This window comes from Arachis hypogaea, chromosome 9, assembly GCF_003086295.3.
Source record: "Arachis hypogaea cultivar Tifrunner chromosome 9, arahy.Tifrunner.gnm2.J5K5, whole genome shotgun sequence".
NCBI lineage: Eukaryota > Viridiplantae > Streptophyta > Magnoliopsida > Fabales > Fabaceae > Arachis > Arachis hypogaea.
The window spans coordinates 25,661,376-25,678,530 of record NC_092044.1 but is presented as its reverse complement, the minus strand read 5'-3'; the positions used below and the strand labels follow the sequence as shown (position 1 = coordinate 25,678,530).

The 17,155-nt window shown below is 38.5% G+C and overlaps 1 non-coding gene across 1 annotated transcript; it reads right to left on the bottom strand.

Annotated features, from left to right (window-relative positions):
• Positions 1-8,760: 8,760 nt before the first annotated feature.
• On the bottom strand, positions 8,761-8,868 carry LOC112713801 (small nucleolar RNA R71). Its single transcript, XR_003158761.1, has one exon. It is a non-coding gene; the product is annotated as a small nucleolar RNA R71 (small nucleolar RNA).
• Positions 8,869-17,155: the final 8,287 nt, after the last annotated feature.

Here is a 17,155-nt window from a genome sequence, read left to right as displayed (position 1 = left end):
AAGATCCTTAAGACACATGAATGAATGTATGCAATTGACACCAAACTTAAAATGAAACACTAGACTCAAAAATATTTTTGGATTTTATGATTTTGTAAATTTTTTTGTGCTTTTTCGAAAATTAAGTGGAAAAAGAAAATAAAGGTATCAAAATTCTTAATGAGAATTCCAGGAATCATGCAATGTTAGTCTAAAGCTTCAGTCTAAAGGAATTAGACATGGCTAGCCAAGCTTCAGCAGGACATTGCATTCAAGAGCTAAATTGATGAAGATCAATCAGCTTTGGTGATGATAAGAACATCACTTTGAAACACTAGAATTCATTCTTAAGAACTCTGAAGAAAAAAAATACCTAATCTAAGCAACAAGATGAACCGTCAGTTGTCCAAACTCAACAATCCCCGGCAACGGCGCCAAAAACTTGGTGCACGAAATTGTGATCACTACAACTTCGCACAACTAACCAGCAAGTGTACTGGGTCGTCCAAGTAATAAACCTTACGCGAGTAAGGGTCGATCCCACAGAGATTGTTGGTATGAAGCAAGCTATGGTCACCTTGTAAATCTCAGTCAGGCAAACTCAAATGGGTATGGTGATAAACGCATAAAACATAAAGATAAAGATAGAGATACTTATGTAATTCATTGGTAGGAACTTCAGATAAGCGTATGAAGATGCCTTCCCTTCCGTCTCTCTGCTTTCCTACTGTCTTCATCCAATCCTTCTTACTCCTTTCCATGGCAAGCTTAAGCAAGGGTTTCACCGTTGTCAGTGGCTACCTCCCATCCTCTCAGTGGAAATGTTCAACGCACCCTGTCACGACACGGCTATCCATCTGTCGGTTCTCAATCAGGCCGGAATAGAATCCAGTGATTCTTTTGCGTCTGTCACTAACGCCCCGCCCTCAGGAGTTTGAAGCACGTCACAGTCATTCAATCATTGAATCCTACTCAGAATACCACAGACAAGGTTAGACCTTCCGGATTCTCTTGAATGCCGCCATCAGTTCTAGCCTATACCACGAAGACTCTGATCTCACGGAATGGCTGGCTCGTTTGTCAGGCGAGCACTCGGTTGTCAGGCGATCAACCATGCATCGTGTATCAGGAATCCAAGAGATATTCACCCAATCGAAGGTAGAACGGAGGTGGTTGTCAGTCACACGTTCATAGGTGAGAATGATGATGAGTGTCACGGATCATCACATTCATCAAGTTGAAGAACAAGTGATATCTTAGAACAAGAACAAGCGGAATTGAATAGAAGAACAATAGTAATTGCATTAATACTCGAGGTACAGCAGAGCTCCACACCTTAATCTATGGTGTGTAGAAACTCCACCGTTGAAAATACATAAGAACAAGGTCTAGGCATGGCCGAATGGCCAGCCTCCCAATGATCTAAGAACTGGATGTCCAAAGATGATCTAGAGATCTAAAGTGATCAAAAGATTATAATACAATAGTAAAAGGTCCTACTTATAGAAAACTAGTAGCCTAGGGTGTACAGAGATGAGTAAAAGACATAAAAATCCACTTTCGGGCCCACTTGGTGTGTGTTTGGGCTGAGCAATGAAGCATTTTCGTGTAGAGACTCTTCTTGGAGTTAAACGCCAGCTTTTATGCCAGTTTGGGCGTTTAACTCCCATTTTGGTGCCAGTTCCGGCGTTTAACGCTGGAATTCCTGAGGGTGACTTTGAACGCCGGTTTGGGCCATCAAATCTTGGGCAAAGTATGGACTATCATATATTGCTGGAAAGCCCAGGATGTCTACTTTCCAACGCCGTTGAGAGCGCGCCAATTGGGCTTCTGTAGCTCCAGAAAATCCACTTCGAGTGCAGGAAGGTCAGAATCCAACAGCATCTGCAGTCCTTTTTTGGTCTCTGAATCAGATTTTTGCTCAGGTCCCTCAATTTCAGCCAGAAAATACCTGAAATCACAGAAAAACACACAAACTCATAGTAAAGTCCAGAAAAGTGAATTTTAACTAAAAACTAATAAAAATATACTAAAAACTAACTAGATCATACCAAAAACATACTAAGAACAATGCCAAAAAGCGTATAAATTATCCGCTCATCATCCTGCATCTGAAAATCACAAAATCCGCATGGGTGAGAACCAGAGGTTCCCAGCATAGTAACAGCTTCCACATATATAACATATAATAATAGAGGAAAGCCGAAGGTAATCCTAGAAGTTCCTCCAGATAAAATTAAAGCTTATAGACAAGCTAAACCATAAAGGGCATCTGACTAAAGATTCTTCAGTCTAACTAATACTTCCCTTTCCAATTCCTTCAGACCTCCCAACCACTAGTAGGAGTACAATATAGCAAACACAGTTATATCAGACAAGAGATATACAAATAGGAACAAATAAGGCATTTAGACAAATAGCAAGTAATATACAGTCAAATAGACAATCACAATCAATTCACATAGTATGCATATGATGAATTCCTGTCCCTAATGACCGATAATATCATCTGTCGGTTATAGAGCCAACCCAAGAAGTCTTGGTAGCTAACCATTGGACTGTCCCTCTGTCGTATCTCCCCAACTCGAGTTATACTCAATATAAACTTGATCATAATCATGATCCATATCCATCACCCTCACTGGTGAATATTTATGGGGTTGAGCTCATCCGGGGCTTTCATAGTGCCCGGCCACCCTGATGACATATGGTCAAAAGAGCTTCGAGTCTCAACCTGGAGCACGTGGTGGCTAGCCACTGCTTTCTCCCAGGGAAACTATTATCTCCGATCGTGGAAGTGCAACCATTCACAATTCATTCAATAACATATATGCATTTATACTTAGTCATAATCATGGCTCCGCCGTAACACGGCAATAATCTAGCCATCCGACTCACGGTTAAATCCATAACCAATCAATTCATTCGCAATCACGGCCCTTCGACCCATGGCATAACAAGCACTTCCACCGCCATCATCCGCATCTCACATAATCCTCTTTGATCCTCATTGATCATTCATTTTTCCTTGCTTCACTCGCAAGTTACCACATCCACTAGCTCCTTTTCTCATTGTTAGGCATATCATAATGATTTAAGACATAAGTGGTGAGATCGGAGGTTTAGAAGTATGAAATTTGCCTTTTAAAACTCAAAAATATACTTTGGGATGAAAACAGGGCCACGCGTACGCACACTCCACGCGCACGCGTGGATGGCCGCAAAACTCATCGACGCACAAGCGTTACAAGCGAACGCATGGATTGAAAAATAGCCAAACGACGCGTACGCGTCAGCCACGTGTACGCATGGGTGCATTTGCGCCCCAGGCACAACACTGGTACAACTCTGGCACAGCTCTCAGGAAAATGGCTGGGCATTTGGTGCAGCACATTGACGCGCCCGCGCACACCACGCGCACGCGTGGATGGTGCCTTCTTGAAGAACGACGCGTACGCGCCAAGTGCGCCTACGCGCGGGGTGTCATTCTACTAAAATTTTTCTAAGTTAAAAGCTGCAGAATTCACAGATTCGACCCCCAATCTTCCGACGGACATAACTTTCTCATTTTAAATCGTTTTTCACTCGTTCTTCCAACAGCATGGACATCCTGGATCCAATTTCATTTCTAAACAAGTTTGGTACAAAATGAAGATCCGTAGTCCAAGTTATGTCCCATCAAAGTATACCCAAAAACCATATTTTCATACAAAACCACAAAGTGCCATTTTCAAAACAAGCCAATTTCATCCCCTTTCAAAATTAACCAAAACATGCCAATTTCAACCATTTTTGAAATCAATCAAAATGTACCAAAATCAACATCAAGTCTCTTCAACTCACACATTAACACTTTACCACAATTCACAAAACATCATCCCACCATTTTAACACTTCTCAATCAAATGGCTAAGAGACAATCACATAAACATGTCATACATACTTTCTAATCCCAATTTCCAAGAATACCATTTCCAATTAACCATCATTACACATACTCAATACCATACTCACCATCAATATGGTGTCACCCACCATCCAACCTCAATTACTCATCAAGCATATATTACAACATGCATATTTCTCATACATCATACCATCAAGGTATCAATAATCATCATCACATGTACGACCTCATCATATATCTCAACCATTCACAACATCAACAATTCAATGCTTATCTTAGGGCCTCTAGCCTAAGTATTTCCTACCACATTACATATTAGATACGAGAAACCGAGACCATACCTTAGCCGATTTCTCAAGCTCAACAGGAGCACTTCCAAACCACTTTTCCTCAAGCTCTCAAGGTCTCAACACCTCCAAGAACAGATTTTATCATACAAAACCCTTTTTCAAGCTTTCCAAAATCACCAAATCAAGCTCCAATATTCACATATACACAACCTAAGTCACAATCATCATACCCATACACAACATCTCAATACCCAAACATCATAGAACAAATTACACTAGGATTGAGAATCTTACCACATCCAAGGTCCAAGGATACAAGATTAATATTCTCCTTTAAGAAAGTTGGGTCCTATAACATCAAAGAGCCCAAAATCTCAACATTTTTTCTCATAAAACTCGAAAACAAGTCTGAAAATTTGAAGGGAAAAACGTGGCTTGCCTCAAGATTGGTTGTATAGGTTTTGTAGAGCTCTTCGCAGTGAACGTGTGGCCGCAAACGGTGCAGCAATTGGAGTTCTAGATCAAAAGTTATGGTGGTTTGAAGATTAAGTGAGAGATAGAAGTTTGAGAGAGTGTTCTTCCCCTCCCTTACTCCATTTCAGCGTGTGTGTGTAACAAATGAGGAGAGAGAGTGCTGAAAACTAGGGTTTTGGTTTAGTTTAGTTGGGCCAGGGGCCTACTTTGGGTCCGATTAGCCTTGTTTGGCCCGTTCGGTCCAATCTTGGTCCGATTTCTATAAAATTGGTACCAACATTCTCGTCTCAATCTCCTTGATGAGCGGATAATTTGTACGCTTTTTGGCATTATTTTTAGTTTGTTTTTAGTATGTTTTAGTTAATTTTTATTATATTTTTATTAGTTTTTAGTTAAAATTTACTTTTCTGGACTTTACTATGAGTTTGTGTATTTTTCTGTGATTTCAGGTATTTTCTGGCTGAAATTGAGGGACCTGAGCAAAAATCTGATTCAGAGGCTGAAAAGGACTGCAGATGCTATTGGATTCTGACCTCCCTGCACTCGAAGTGGATTTTCTGGAGCTACAGAAGCCCAATTGGCGCGCTCTCAACTGCGTTGGAAAGTAGACATCCTGGGCTTTCCAGCAATGTATAATAGTCCATACTTTGCCCGAGATTTGATGGCCCAAACAGGCGTTTCAAGTCAGCTCAAGAATTCTGGCATAAAACGCCGGAACTGGCACGAGAATGGGAGTTAAACGCCCAAACTAGCACAAAAACTGGCATTTAACTCCAAGAAGAGTCTCTACACGAAAATGCTTCAATGCTCAGCCCAAGCACACACCAAGTAGGCCCAGAAGTGGATTTTTATGCCATTTACTCATTTCTGTAAACCCTAGCTACTAGTTCTCTATAAGTAGGACCTTTTGCTATTGTATTATACGTCTTTTGATCACTTAGGTCTTTTGATCACTTGAATCTTTTGATCATGTTTTTATGATTGAACCCTCTTTGGGAGGCTAGCCATTCGGCCATGCCTAGACCTTGTTCTTATCTATTTTCAATGGTGGAGTTTCTACACACCATAGATTAAGGTGTGGAGCTCTGCTGTACCTCGAGTATTAATGCAATTACTATTGTTCTTCTATTCAATTCAGCTTATTCTTGTTCTAAGATATTCATTCGCACCCAAGAACATGATGAATGTGATGATTATGTGATGCTCATCATCATTCTCACTTATGAACGCGTGCCTGACAACCACTTCCGTTCTACAAGCAAACAAGGCTTGAATGTTTATCTCTTTGATTCCTTAATCAGAATCTTCGTGGTATAAACTAGAATTGATGGCGGCATTCAAGAGAATCCGGAAGGTCTAAACCTTGTCTGTGGTATTCTGAGTAGGATTCAAGGATTGAATGACTGTGATGAGCTTCCAACTCGCGATTGTGGGGCGTTAGTAACAGACGCAAAAGAATCACTGGATTCTATTCCGACATGATCGAGAACCGACAGCTGAATAGCCGTGCTGTGACAGAGCGCGTTGAACATTTTCACTGAGAGGACGGGACTGTAGCCATTGACAACGGTGATGCCCAACATACAGCTTGCCATGGAAAGGAGTAAGAAGGATTGGATGAAGACAATAGGAAAGCAGAGAGACGGAAGGGACAAAGCATCTCCTTACGCATATCTGAAATCCTCACCAATGAATTGCATAAGTATCTCTATTTTTATTTTATGCTTTATTCATAAATCATTCATAACCATTTGAATCTGCCTGACTGAGATTTACAAGATGACCATAGCTTGCTTCATACCAACAATATCCGTGGGATCGACCCTTACTCGCGTAAGGTTTATTACTTGGACGACCTAATGCACTTGCTGGTTAGTTGTGCGAAGTTGTGATAAAGAGTTGAGATTGCAATTGAGCGTACCATGTTGATGGCGCCATTGATGATCACAATTTCGTGCACCAAGTTTTTGGCGCCGTTGCCAGAGAATTAAATGTCCTAACTACAGTTTCGCATTTGTTCCCTGCAATAACAGTACCATGTTTTGATCCGGCAACAACACCAAGTTTTTGGCGCCGTTGCCGGGGATTGTTTGAGTTTGGACAACTGACGGTTCATCTTGTTGCTTAGATTATGTATTTTTCAGAATGTTTAAGAATGAATTCTAGTGTTTCAAGGTGATGTTTTTATCATCACCAAAGCTGATTGATTTTCATCAATTTAGCTCTTGAATGCAATGTCCTGCTGAAGCTTGGCTAGCCATGTCTAATTTCTTTAGACTGAAGCTTTAGACTAACATTGCATGATTCCTGGAATTCTTATTAAAAATTTTAAATCTCTTTATTTTCTTCTCCATATAATTTTCGAAAAAGAAAACCAAAAAAATTACAAAATCATAAAAGCAAAAAATATTTCTTGTTTGAGTCTAGTGTCTCATTTTAAGTTTGGTGTCAATTGCATGTTTCTGTTCTTCTTGCATTTTTCATGTGTCTTCAGTAATCTTCAAGTTATTCTTGATGATTTCTTTACTCTGATCTTTAAATTCTCTTGTCTTAAGTGTTTTGTTGTTTCTCATATGCATTCTCAATTTGTTAGTGTCAGTAGTATACAAACTTCTAAGTTTGGTGTCTTGCATGCATTGTTTATTTGATCTTAGTTGCATTTTGATTATTCCTCATTATTAAAAATCCAAAAAATTTTTAATTTGTGTCTTTTCAAGTCAATAATACAGAGAATTGAAGATTCAGAACATTCAGCAGAGGAATTACACAGAAAAAGCTGGGCGTTCAAAACGCCTAGTGAGAAAGGAAAACTGGCGTTTAAACGCCAGCGAGGGTGCCTGGCTGGGCGTTTAACGCCCAAAAGGGTAGAGCTTTGGGCGTTAAACGCCAGAATGGATAGCATGGCACAAGAGGGAAGATTTTGTTTTTAATGCAGATTTTTTTTCAAGTTTTCAAAATTTTTCAAAATCAAATCTTTTTCAAATCATATCTTTTCAATCATATATTTTCAAAATCAATTTCTTTCCGTTTTCAAAAATACTTGCTAACAATTAATGATTTGATTCAACATTTCAAGTATGTTGCCTTTTCTGTTGAGAAAGGTTTAATGTTTGAATCATATCTTTTATTGTTAGCCAAGTCATTGATTTTAAAAATCAAATCTTTTTAAATTGTTTTTCAATCATATCTTTTCAATCAAATATTTTTAAAACCATAACTTTTCAATCATATTTCTTTAATCACATCTTTTTCAAAATAAGTTTTCGATCATATCTTTTTGATTTCTAATTTTAAAATCTTTTTCAAAAATCAATTAATTTCTTTCCCACTCTTAGTTTTCGAAAATCATCAATCAATTTTCAAAATGTTTTTTTAAATCTTTTTAATTTATTTCTTCCCCTCTTCTCACATCCTTCTATTTATGGACTAACATGTGCAATTCGAACTCTATCTTTCTAAGTTCGAATTCTTCTACCTCTTCCTTCTATTTTTCTTTTCCTCTGACACCTCAAGGAATCTCTATACTGTGACATAGAGGATTCCATATTTTCTTGTTCTCTTCTCTTTCATATGAGCAGGAGCAAAGACAAAAGCATTCTTGTTGAGGCTGACCCTGAACCTGAAAGGACCTTGAAGCGAAAGCTAAGAGAAGCTAAAGCACTACTCTCTGTAGAGGACCTAATAGAAATCTTCAAACAAGAAGAAGACATGGCAGCCGAAAACAACAATGCCAACAATGCAAGGAAGGTGCTGGGTGACTTTACTGCACCTACTTCCGACTTCTATGGGAGAAACATCTCTATCCCTGCCATTGTAGCAAACAACTTTGAGCTTAAGCCTCAATTAGTTTCTCTAATACAACAGAACTACAAGTTTCATGGACTTCCATTGGAAGATTCTCATCAGTTTTTAGCTGAATTCTTGCAAATCTGTGACACTGTCAAGACCAATGGGGTTGACCTTGAGGTCTACAGACTTATGTTATTCCCTTTTGCTGTAAGAGACAGAGCTAGGATATGGTTGGACTCACAACCTAAAGAAAGCCTGAACTCTTGGGAAAAGCTAGTCAATGCCTTCTTGGCAAAGTTCTTTCCACCTCAAAAATTGAGTAAGCTTAGAGTGGAAGTCCAAACCTTCAAACAGAAGGAAGGTGAATCCCTCTATGAAGCTTGGGAAAGATACAAATAATTGATCAGAAAGTGTCCCTCTGATATGCTTTCTGAATGGAGCATCATAGGTATCTTCTATGGTGGTCTGTCTGAACTGTCCAAGATGTCATTGGATAGATCTGCTGGAGGATCTCTTCATCTGAAGAAGACGCCTGCAGAAGCTCAAGAACTCATTGAAATGGTTGCAAATAACCAATTCATGTACACTTCTGAAAGGAATCCTGTGAAAAACGGGACGAATCAGAAGAAAAGAGTTCTTGAGATTGATACTCTGAATGCCATATTGGCTCAGAACAAAATATTGACTCAGCAAGTCAATATGATTTCTCAAAGTCTGTCTGGAATGCAAGCTGCACCAGGCAGTACTAAGGACGCTTCATCTAAAGAAGAAGCTTATGATCCTAAGAACCCTTCAACGGAAGAGGTGAATTACATGGGAGAACCCTATGGAAACACCTATAATCCTTCATGGAGAAATCATCCAAATCTCTCATGGAAGGATCAACAGAGACCTCAACAAGGTTTCAACAACAATAATGGTGGAAGAAACAGGTTTAGCAATGGCAAGCCTTTTCCATCATCTTCTCAGCAATAGACAGAGAATTCTAAGCAGAGCCACTCTGACTTAGCAACCATGGTCTCTGATCTAATCAAAACCACTCAAAGTTTCATGACTGAAACAAGGTCCTCCATTAGAAACTTGGAGGCACAAGTGGGTCAGCTGAGTAAGAAAGTTACTGAACTCCCTCCTAGTACTCTTCCAAGCAATACAGAAGAGAATCCAAACGAATTTGGAGAGGAGGAAGAGGCAGTGATCGCCACTGAGGAAGACCTCAATGGACGTGCACTGGCCTCCAATGAGTTCCCTAATGAGGAACCATGGAAATTTGAGGCTCACACTGAGACCATAGAGATTCCATTGGATTTACTTCTGTCATTCATGAGCTCTGATGAGTGTTCTTCCTCTGAAGAGGATGAAAATGTCACTGAAGAGCAAGTTGCTAAATACCTTGGAGCAATCATGAAGTTAAATGACAAGTTATTTGGTAATGAGACTTGGGAGGATGAACCCCCTTTGCTCACCAAAAAACTGGATGACTTGACTAGACAGAGATTACCTCAAAAGAGACAGGACCCTGGGAAGTTCTCAATACCTTGTACAGTAGGCACCTTGACCTTCAAGAAGGCTCTGTGTGACCTAGGGTCAAGCATAAACCTCATGCCTCTCTCTTTAATGGAGAAGCTAGGGATCTTTGAGGTGCAAGCTGCAAGAATCTCACTAGAGATGGTAGAAAATTCAAGAAAACAAGCTTATGGACTTGTAGAGGATGTTCTGGTAAAGATTGAAGACCATTACATCCCTGCTGATTTCATAGTCCTAGAGACTGGGAAGTGCATGGATGAATCCATCATCCTTGGCAGACCCTTCTTAGCCACAGCAAAGGCTGTGATTGATGTTGACAGAGGAGAATTGATCATTCAAGTGAATGAAGAATCCTTAGTGCTTAAGGCTCGAGGATATCTCTCTGTAACCATGGAGAGGAAGCAGTAAGAGATTCTCTCAAAACAGAGTCAAACAGAGCCCCCACAGTCAAACTCTAAGTTTGGTGTTGGGAGGCCACGACCAACTTCTAAGTTTGGTGTTGAACCCCCACATTCAAACTCTAAGTTTGGTGTTGGAAGGTTCCAACATTGCTCTGAGAGTCTGTGATACTCCATGAGAGCCCACTGTCAAGCTAATGACATTAAAGAAGCGCTTGTTGGGAGGCAACCCAATGTTATATTTATCTATTTTTCCTTTATTATTTTATATTTTCTGTAGGTTGATGATCATGGGAAGTCACAAAATCAATTGAAAAAGCAAAAATAGAATGAAAAACAGAAAGAAAAATAGCACACCCTGGAGGAAAACCTGCTGGCGTTTAAACGCCAGTAAGGGCAGCAAATGGGCGTTTAACGCTCAGTCTGGCACCATTCTGGGCATTTAACGCCAGAAAGGGGCACCAGACTGGCGTTAAACGCCAGGAAAGGGCAAGAAGTTGGCGTTAAACGCCAGAAATGGGCACCAGCCCAGCGTTTAATGCCAGAATTGGCATAAAGAGCAATTTTGCTCGCTACTTGGAGCAGGGATGAATTTTTCTTGACACCTCAGGATCTGTAGACCCCACAGGATCCCCACCTACCCCACCACTCTCTCTCTTCTTCACCCATTCACCAATCACCTCAACACCTCTTCCCCAAAAACCCCTCACCTATCAAATCCCACTATTCTCCTCACCACTCACATCCATCCTCATAAAACCTCACCTACCTCACCATTCAAATTCAAACCACTTTCCCTCCCAACCCACCCTCACATGACCGAACCCTACCCCTCTCTCCACCCCTATATAAACCCATCCTCACTCCTTCATTTTCACATAACCAAAACACTACTTCTCCCCCTTGGCCGAACCACAAAGCCACCTCTATCTCCTCTATTTCTTCTTCTTCTACTCTCTTCTTTCTTCTTTTGCTCGAGGACGAGCAAAACTTCTAAGTTTGGTGTGGTAAAAGCATTGATTTTTGTTTCTCCATAACTATTTATGGCATCTAAGGCCGGAAAAACCTCTAGAAAGAGGAAAGGGAAGGCAAAAGCTTCCACCTCCGAGTCATAGGAGATGGAGAGATTTATCTCAAGGGTGCATCAAGACCATTTCTATGAAGTTATGGCCAAGAAGAAGGTGATCCCCGAGATCCCTTTCAAACTCAAAAAGGGTCAACTTTGATCAAAGGTTGGACCAAGTTCTCATAGACATTTGTGAAGAGGGCACTCAATGGAAGAGAGATTCAAGAGGGAAGCCGGTTCAACTAAGAAGACATCCTCATTGATGAAGACAAGCCCATCACTAAGAAGAGGATGGAGCAAACAAGAGATCCCACTCACCATGAAATCCCTGAGATACCTCAAGGGATGCACTTTCCTCCACAAAACTATTGGGAGCAAATCAGCACCTCCCTAGGAGAATTGAGTTCCAACATGGGACAACTAAGGGTGGAGCACCAAGAACATTCCATTCTCCTCCATGAAATTAGAGAAGATCAAAGAATCATGAGAGAGGAGCAACAAAGGCAAGGAAGAGACATTGAGGAGCTCAAGCACTCCATAAGATCTTCAAGAGGAAGAACAAGTCGCCATCACTAAGGTGGACCCGTTCTTTAATCTCCTTGTTCTTTAATTTCCTGTTTTTCGAATTTTTATGCTGATGTTCATCATCTATGTTTGTGTCTTATGATCATTAGTGTCTTAGTGTCTATGCCTTAAAGTTATGAATGTCCTATGAATCCATCACCTTTCTTAAATAAAAAAAATGTTCTTAATTGAAGAAGAGAAGAATTGCATGAATTTTGAATTTTATAGCAGATTAATCATTTTAATGTGGTGGCAACACTTTGACTTCTGAATGTATGCTTGAACAGTGCATATGTCTTTTGAATTTGTTGTTCATGAATGTGGACTCTTGAAAGAATGATGAAAAATGAGACATGTTACTGAGGATTTGAAAAATCATAAAAATGATTCTTGAAGCAAGAAAAAGCATTGAATTCAAAAAAAAATAAGAAAAAAAAGAGGAAGAAAAAGAAAAAAAAAGTTGTGATCCAAGACAAAAAGAGTGTGCTTAAGAACCCTGGACACCTCTAATTGGGGACTCTAGCAAAGCTGAGTCACAATCTGAAAAGGTTCACCCAGTTATGTGTCTGTGTCATGTATGTATCCGGTGGTAATACTGGAAGACAGAGTGCTTTGGGCCACGGCCAAGACTCATAAAGTAGCTATGTTCAAGAATCATCATACTTAACTAGGAGAATCAATAACACTATCTGGATTCTGAGTTCCTATAGAAGCCCATCATTTTGAATTTCAAAGGATAAAGTGAGATGCCAAAACTGTTCTGAGGCAAAAAGCTAAAAGCCCCGCTCATCTAATTAATACTGATCTTCATAGATGTTTTTGGAATTCATTGCATATTCTCTTCTTTTATTCTTATTTGATCTTCAGTTACTTGGGGACAAGCAACACTTTAAGTTTGGTGCTGTGATGAGCGGATAATTTGTACGCTTTTTGGCATTATTTTTAGTATGTTTTTAGTATGTTTTAGTTAGTTTTTATTATATTTTTATTAGTTTTTAGTTAAAAGTCACTTTTCTGGACTTTACTATGAGTTTGTGTGTTTTTCTGTGATTTCAGGTATTTTCTAGCTGAAATTGAGGGACCTGAACAAAAATCTGATTCAGAGGCTGAAAAGGACTGCAGATGCTGTTGGATTCTGACCTCCCTGCACTCAAAGTGGATTTTCTGGAGCTATTGAAGCCCAATTGGCGCGCTCTCAACTGCGTTGGAAAGTAGACATTCTGGGCTTTCCAGCAATGTATAATAGTTCATACTTTGTCCGATATTTGATGGCCCAAACAGGCGTTCCAAGTCAGCTCAAGAATTTTGGCGTAAAACGCCGGAACTGGCACAAGAATGGGAGGTAAACGCCCAAACTAGCACAAAAGCTGGCGTTTAACTCCAAGAAGAGTCTCTACACGAAAATGCTTCAATGCTCAGCCCAAGCACACACCAAGTGGGCCCGGAAGTAGATTTTTATGTCATTTACTCATTTCTGTAAACCCTAGCTACTAGTTCTCTATAAGTAGGACCTTTTGCTATTGTATTATACGTCTTTTGATCACTTAGGTCTTTTGATCACTTGAATCTTTTAATCATGTTTTTATGATTGAACCCTCTTTGGGAGGTTGGCCATTCGGCCATGCCTAGACCTTGTTCTTATGCATTTTCAACGGCGGAGTTTCTACACACTATAGATTAAGGTGTGGAGCTCTGCTGTACCTCGAGTATTAATGCAATTACTATTGTTCTTCTATTCAATTCAGCTTATTCTTGTTCTAAGATATTCATTCGCACCCAAGAACATGATGAATGTGATGATTATGTGACGCTCATCATCATTCTCACTTACGAACGTTTGCCTGACAACCACTTCCGTTCTACAAGCAAACATGGCTTGAATGTTTATCTCTTGGATTCCTTAATCAGAATCCTCATGGTATAAGCTAGAATTGATGGCGGCATTCAAGAGAATCCGGAAGGTCTAAACCTTGTCTGTGGTATTCTGAGTAGGATTCAAGGATTGAATGACTGTGACGAGCTTCAAACTCGCGATTGTGGGGCGTTAGTGACAGACGCAAAAGAATCACCGGATTCTATTCCGACATGATCGAGAACCGACAGCTGAATAGCCATGCTGTGACAAAGCGCGTTGAACATTTTCACTGAGAGGACGGGATTGTAGCCATTGACAACGGTGATGCCCAACATACAGCTTGCCATGGAAAGGAGTAAGAAGGATTGGATGAAGACAGTAGGAAAGCAGAGAGACGGAAGGGACAAAGCATCTCTTTACGCTTATCTGAAATTCTCACCAATGAATTGCATAAGTATCTCTATCTTTATTTTATGCTTTATTCATAAATCATTCATAACCATTTGAATCTGCCTGACTGAGATTTACAAGATGACCATAGCTTGCTTCATTCCAATAATCTCCGCGGGATCGACCCTTACCCGCGTAAGGTTTATTACTTGGACGACCCAGTGCACTTGCTGGTTAGTTGTGCAAAGTTGTGATAAAGAGTTGAGATTGCAATTGAGCGTACCATGTTGATGGCGCCATTGATGATCGCAATTTCGTGCACCACTCCTCTATCATATTAATCCATAAAAATCATATTTTTGACTTTCTAAAATAAATTCTCATTTATGAGTTAATTAGCCATTAATTAACCGGGTCTTACACTCACCGCCGATATTTACGTTTGCTTATTTTGTTAATTTTACTGATTCTGAGTTATTTTTTTCATTTTTTCTTATTTTGTTAAATTTTGATGGATGATAGCTGGTGATGTTTTGTTAATTTTCCTGAAATAATTTTGTTATTCTGAGTTGCTTATTTTCTGAAATACTTGTGTTCTGAGTTGGAATTCTTGCTGATGTGATTCTGAATTTAGTTTGGATTCTTTACTTAATTTTTCTGTTTTTGAATTCTCTGACTTTGGAAGTTAAGATTTTGAATTTTGATTTTTTGTTGAATACTTTTTTAGTATTGAGGATACAAATGTAATAGAACAAGAAATTAAAATAATATACGCTTTAATCTATTTCATCAAAATATCTATTAATAATAATTATAATTATATAAAAATTAGTTATAATTATTTAATTAATTTAAATAATAATAGTAAAATAATTATTATAATAAATTTCATTTATTTTAAATATTTTATGATATAAAATATTTCAAATTACAAAATATTTAATTTAAAATTTTTATATATTTTACATAATATAATTTTTTTTATATATTTAATTCGTTATATTTTTAGTCACAAAAAAATGTTATATTTTTAGCAAGTCTCATAGACTGCGGATGTAAGACCTGCAAATTAAAAATATTTCCAACAAGCTTATTCCAATATCCCAAAGCGAAGTCATATAAATTATTTTTCATAATTGTGCAGGAAAAAACTCCCAAAAAGTTCTTTAGGTAATGGCATTCTCCAATAAAGACATGACGTGTAAACCAACCCCCATCCCCCCTCTCTTTTGGCAGCGAGCAAGTCCCCCTGTCTCCCTCCCCCCTCCCTTTTTAACCAAGGAATACCAGGCAGTTACAACAATAATACACTGTTATGTTCTCATTCAAAATTAGCTACACATAATGAACTATACAGTCTATACTTATATTTTTCTTCTAATCCTGCTATTTAGGATAGTTCTTAGAGGTGATAACTGATGACATACCTTGCATAGAGACCTCAGTTACAAATTTGAGACATATCATAGAAACATTGTACAACTGATGCTTATTAATAGTTCTTCAACAAGAAAAAAGCAAGGCTGAATCAGTTATATGGACTATGCCATGGAACAGGTATCTAGTGACATAAGATGGATATCAAACCCAGAGGAAGATAAAGAAATCTTTTGACTCTTCCCCAAGTTATCGCCAAAAGATGAGGGAAAAAGAGAAAGAAAAGATATAACATATTCTTTATGAAAGAAAGAAGTTTGGCATTTATGCACTACTTATAAAGGAAGAGGTAGAAGGGGAAGAAGGTCTGACAAAGACATCAGAGAGAAAGCAGAAGGCACAAGTGCTATAGCACAGGAGACAGCATACTGTATATGCATACTTATGATGGTATAGAATATAGATGCAAATCAAGACTACCTTTACTCAAGAAGACAAGGAAATCAAATGATTTGGGAAGTCAAATATGAATTTGAAACAGATAAGAATTTTTATAGAGAAGTTATTTCAAAAAACCAAATTTGATAAAAGATAACTTTTGAAGAAGTGGTTATAAAATTTAAATTAAAGAAAAGTTGCAACTTTATCTATAAGATATTTTATTTACTTATTTCGTTATGGTTTAATTACTTTGCAAGTTCTATAAGTTCACTAAATTTCACAACAATGTCATCCAATTTATACTCCAGTGAAAATTTGGTATAACAACAAAACAAAGCCCCATGATTTGTAGGTTAAAACTTTATTGCACTATTAATGCAGAAGAACCGCAGGACCCCACAGTTCTTAATAAAATGTGGAAGTCTAACTCCAAATAATGGCCAAGTTAGCTTACATTAAGGAAGCTACTTTAGTTTCATAATATATTGCTTTAAGTTCTTGCTGAAAATTTGGTATCTATTTTCCCCTTGATTCAGGTCCTTCCAATACATTTCAAAGGTTGTGCTAAGAAGAAAGATTTTGAATTTCTGCCAATACCTTCCAAAGGTTTTGCCATAGAAAGACTCAAAGAAGTTGTTGCTTGTGTTATGTGGTTCTTGTGTATTGGGAGTTGGGACTAAGCAGAATGACTGCATCTTCTAGTTTGTTCCTATACCCGCAACATGAATTATGGCAAAAAAATATATTTATGGTGTTATTTGCTGTCTCTTCATGTTAGTTTGAAGATAGAATCTCTTTCTGATATGTAGAGAGATTGAACGACATTGTTGCATTTATTTTAGTATATTGGTCCTCCTCCATAGTCTCTCCATTTTGAGGACACTATACCCCGTAGTTGTACACTAGTAGAATTAAATTTCTACTTTAATCAAGCTTAGCGAAGTTACATAATACATCACAAGATTTATCATGTCAAATAGTAAAAATATACAAACAACGACAATAACCGACCTATATGTAACTAAGTTGTCTTAGTTTAGCAAATATAATACTACTACAGCTACTGCCAAACCCTATTCCACTAGATTGGGCCAGTCAAAA